General features: G+C 37.2%; 1 pseudogene; it reads right to left on the bottom strand.

Moving 5' to 3' along the window:
* Positions 1–1,614: 1,614 nt before the first annotated feature.
* On the bottom strand, positions 1,615–2,117 carry LOC132540316 (E3 ubiquitin-protein ligase RNF34-like; annotated as a pseudogene).
* Between the last annotated feature and the right edge of the window lie 3,138 nt (positions 2,118–5,255).

Raw genomic sequence — 5,255 nt, forward strand, 5'->3', positions numbered from 1 at the left:
TAGGAAAGCTGTTGTCTTTAATTCTCCTTTATATAGAGGACTCAATTAAAGCCTCAAGAAGTTAAGTTGCCTAGGGTCACACAGGTAGAAAACAAGGGACCCGGCATTTATTTATTTACTTTAGCATTTAAAATAGAATTTTATTCCTAAAGTTTGAATTAACTAGCAGGTAGCACTGAACATATACTTTCAATGTATAAGGCAGTATAAACTGATGGGACTTGTAGAATTTAAAACACAGGCATTTCTCTAATGAAAGAAGCTAGATGCCGCTTTTGCTATACAGAAGCTGCACCTGAATAGAAATGGACATATTTAGTATGAGACCTGGCCAAGTGAGATAGAATATTAGTTGTTCTAGGTTATTTATTTATTTATTTATTTATTTATTTATTTATTTTACCAGAACACTGCTCAGTTCTGGCTTATGGTGGTCTGGGGGATTGAACCTGGCACCTTTGTTGCCTCAAGTATCAGTGCCTTTTTATTATATGCTATACCTCCCACTTACATGGCAACTATGTGGAAACTTGAATTCATCAGATAGCAGCATTTAAAGTATATGTGACTAATAAAGTGAACATTCAGAGAGCCTACTGCTCAGTTTGGGCCATATTGGCCACTTGTGGACAGTGATCTCATCCAAAGAGAACAAGTTCCAAACATCTGAATAGTTTTAAGTTAAAAATAGGATGAATGAGAAACAAGAGGATGAATGTCCTCCTCAGCAGGTGGCAATGACTACAAGAGGTCTGACCTCAGCAATTAGTAATCACTTATACTCAATGAAGCCGGAAGAAGCTAGGAAACTGCATGCCCACAAGCAGCCATATTCCTGCAATTTAGGGTGGAAATTTTGGCCTCAAGTTCATTGTAAACAGGACTTTAAAAAAATGGTTCCAGCCTTAGAACAGTAACTTTATAGTCCCCTTTTTCATTTAAATGTTTAGAACTAAGGTTGGAGACTGTGCCCTAATGGGATTAAACTAAATTTCAGGATTTAAAACACATGCACAACACGTACCACATAATGCCGGCAGATGGAACACTTGCTCAAGTGCTTGCCACATTTGGAGCAGGTGGTCTTGTGCCTGTACTTTAGCTGAACACAGTTGATGACAGGATCCATCCAATACGTCATAGGCTGTCATCTTCCTCGTTTTGCAGCTGCATCCACTCACCATATGACTTTTGGTTTCCTTCATTCTCTTTGTATAACCAATTGACTCTCTCTATTGGCTCCCATTTTTCAGAAAAATTGTCAAAATTCCAAGCCAGGATTTCTTTCACAGGTGAACACTCAACCCCTTCTACATTCTCAAGGCTCAACAGGTCAGAAATTGAAGCTCTTTACCAGTTGTTTGAAAGATCAGGTTTCTGTTCCTCCAAGTTGTGTTCATAATCTTCATCATCATCATCATTGTCATCATTGTCTTCATAATCCTCTGCTTGCTGAAGCCACTTTAGTTCTGGACCTGTACCAGGGCTCCAGATACTAAGGTCTACTCTCCCTACCATAGCCTCTTACTAAAATAAAATCAAAATAGCACTGAGGGCTGTATAACTAGAAAAGAATGCATACATGAAAAAGTAGAATTCTGGGGCTTTGAGGGTTCAGACTGGACTGCTTGTGTGCATGCCATTCTTAGAGTTCAGCTCATGATGGCACTGTACTAGACCTACCAAACCCTATTTCTCTCAACCACCAATTGGTATGTTTTTATGGATGGGATCTGCCATGGATTCTTCACTTTAATCCCATTAAGTGAGTGCACTAAAAGATTGTCTCTTGTAATAAGTGACAAACGAAACATCTATGAAAATGTTCTTGTAAGGTGGAACAAAAGAACAAGAAAACCCTTCCTATAGTCACAACATACATACTTCTTTCTAAAAACTGAAAATGGAAGTCTACAGGCTTTACTTTACAAACCTTGTTAGACCCTTCTGTAGGTGATGGTGGATTAAGTAAAAAGGAGTTTGCTGTATATATAAATGGACTGGCACTGCCTGCAAATCCTGACTGCTGGTCTCTGACAGATCCAGGTCTCATTGACTTCATTTAGCAGCCCACAGTACAAAGCCCACATAGATGTGGGACCTGCCTTTATGGCCATAATCATCAATAGCCTTATCACCCTTTAATATGTTTACTACAATGTTGTCAATCAAATCTTCCTGAAATGCAAATCTGATCATCTGACTTTGTCTACATAAATTATTCTGTGTCTCTATTAAGATAGTTCAGCATTCCAGGAGATGACACGGTGAGTAAACTGGAAGTTCAGCCACGAGGTCCTGAGTTATATCCCCAGCATCTCACATACCAGAGTTCTCTCTTGCCTCATCCTCTCTTTATTCCTCTTCCCCTTCTCCTCCTTCTCTCTTTGTAGCTAATAGATGAATGAATAAATAAATCACTTCTTAAAGTCCAAGTCTTAAATTGCCTCTAGAATGCCCATCATGATCTTTGCACACACCCATCCCTTATAAATCCCCTTTTGTTTGCCTGTAGTCTCCAAACATTGAACTTCATTATGATCTTCAAATACAGACTCTTCCCTGTTGTGAATAACATTTCCCCTCTACTTAGAAATCCATTACTCTTTTTTTTTTCCTCAATAAACTTTATGAATTCTGGAAGAAATAAAGACTTTTTTCAATGATATTAATTATGGTCAATTTTTTATATCATTTATCCTTACCAAAAATGAGATTGTTGGGGCATTGCACCAAAGTAAAGGACTCTGGGATGGGGGCAGCAGTAGCATGGTGGTGTTCAGGTCTTGGAATATGATGGCAGAGGTGGACTTAAGTAGGGGAGTTAGTGTGTTATGTGGAAAACTTAGAAATGTTACATATGTACCAACTACTGTATTTTACTGTAAACTGTAAACCATTAATCCCCCCCCATAAAGAAAAAATTGTGACTATTTTGCTTTGTAGATTGAAATTAATTTTACCAGGAAAATGATGAGGCTTAATAATAATAATATATGTATATTCTAATTTTAATTGGAGAGAATGGAGGAATAATGGTTTACAGTAAATATAGTTGTTGATACATGGAAAATTTCTTAATTTTCTGCAGAACACTCTCATCCCCAGCCTAAGTTCTCCTCTACCATCATGCATCAGGACCTCACCCCCCCCCCCCAGGGTCCTTTGCTTTGGTGCAATGCACCAAATCCAGTCAAAGTTCTATTTTGTGTTTTCCCTTTCTGTTCTTATTTCTCAACTTCTGTCCATGAGTGAGTTCATTCCATATTCATCCTTCACTTTCTGGATTGTTTCCCTATTATCACTTAGCATGATGACTTCAAACTTCGTCCTAGATGAGGTGAAGAAGGGGACTTCACTATTCTTAATAGCTGAATAGTAGTCTCACATTGTGTATATATGCCACAACTTATCTCAGTCACTTACCTGTTGTTGTACATCTAGGTGGCTTCCAAGTTTGAGCTATTACTATAAATTGTGCTATTATGACCATAGGTATATACAGATCTCTTTGCAATGGTGTGTTTTATTCTTTAGAATATATCCCTAGAGGAGAGAAAGTTTCATGAGTGGTGAAGCAGGGCTCCAGGTGTCTCTCTATCTCTTTCCTTATCTATCTCCACCTCCCCTCTAAATTTCTCTTTGTCTCTATCCAATAATAAATAAAAATAAAAAAAAGAATATATCCCTAGAAGAAGAATTGTTGAGTCATAAGATAGGTCCATTTCTAGTTTTCTGAGAGTTCTCCAGTCTGCTCTCCACAGGGGTTGGACCAGCAGTGTAGGAAGGTTCCTTCACTCCTTCAGTCTCTCTAGCATTTGTTGTTACTGTTCTTTCTGATGTATAACATTCTCAGAGGAGTAAAGTGGTATCTCATTATTGTCTTAATTACTCTTTTTTTTTTCTCTAATAGCTGTTACTTTCCATCCATCTGGCTTCAGTTGAAGCTTGACCTCCTCCAAGAAACCTTTTCAAACTCTTTGATGTGTTTGGTATCAGTGGAAAAACTCCCATGACACCCTATTATGTTACTTTTTAATATATTTTTGACATTTAACCAATTATAAAATATATGAAAGCAGAAATTTTGCTTGATCTAGTCACTACTGTATGCCTAGCACCTGGATGAGACTGGGCATTTGGGGTGGAAGAAAGGAAGAAGAGAGGAAATGAAGTGGAGAGAAAGAGGGCAGGAAGGAATTAGCATATTACACAATGTATTTATTTCTCTTACTCTAAAATAATAAGTGCATAGGTAAACTTATATAACACACAAACATCATGCACAAATTCAATATAGGAATATCAAAAACAAATACTGTGAAAAATTGTGAGATTATAGGGAGTTTTTTTCTTCTATAGTCGTGAAATACAATAAGTCCGAAAATCTACAATTGGAAAAATTATTCAAATTAGATTAATAATCTATTTTAATACAACTGTAAAATGTATTAAACATCCTTGAGTAAAAATATTTCATTAGTGATGTGTTTGTTTTCTAAGAATCTTGTAATGAAATACAACAAGCTGGGTAATATAAAATAATAAAAGTGTATCCTTTTATAGTTCTAGATTGTAGAATTTCCCTCTGTGTAGAACCCTTTCTTGCTTCTTCTTAGTTTTAGATAGTGGCTGAAAATTCTTGGTCTTTCTTAGCTTTTGCAGTAACAACACTCCAATCTGCTTCCATTGTCAGACTATTTTCTTCTGCCTGTGTGTTTTTCTTTTCTCATCTAAAAAGTCCCCAACATATTGGATTATATGCCCACACTATTTTAGAATGTCTTTAATTGAATCTAGTGAATTACACTTGTTATTTTATTGTTGTAGTTATTATTGATGTCATTGTTGTTGGATAGTACAGAGAGAAATGGAGAGAGGAGGGGAAGACAGAGAGGGGGAGAGAAATATAGACACCTGCAGACCTACTTCACCGCTTGTGAAGTGACTCCCCTGCAAGTGGGGAGCCGGGGCTCAAACTGGGATCTTTACACCGGCCTTGCGTTTCGCACCACGTGTGCTTAACCAACTGCGCTACCGCTAACTCCTTACAAGGATAACTTTTAAGAAATAATCACTGGTGTGCGAATTTCTTTACAGAGTATAATTACAATGGCTTTCAACAACATCATTTGCCATTGTTTAAAGATACAGTGAAACAAAAATACTTATACTGATAGGGTCACAATTTAACAGTGCAGAAAGAGGACAGAATCAGTTATATATCCCTAACAAACCAGTCACTGTCACCCTCA

The sequence above is a fragment of the Erinaceus europaeus genome, chromosome 9, assembly GCF_950295315.1.
Source record: "Erinaceus europaeus chromosome 9, mEriEur2.1, whole genome shotgun sequence".
NCBI classification, from domain to species: Eukaryota; Metazoa; Chordata; class Mammalia; order Eulipotyphla; family Erinaceidae; genus Erinaceus; species Erinaceus europaeus.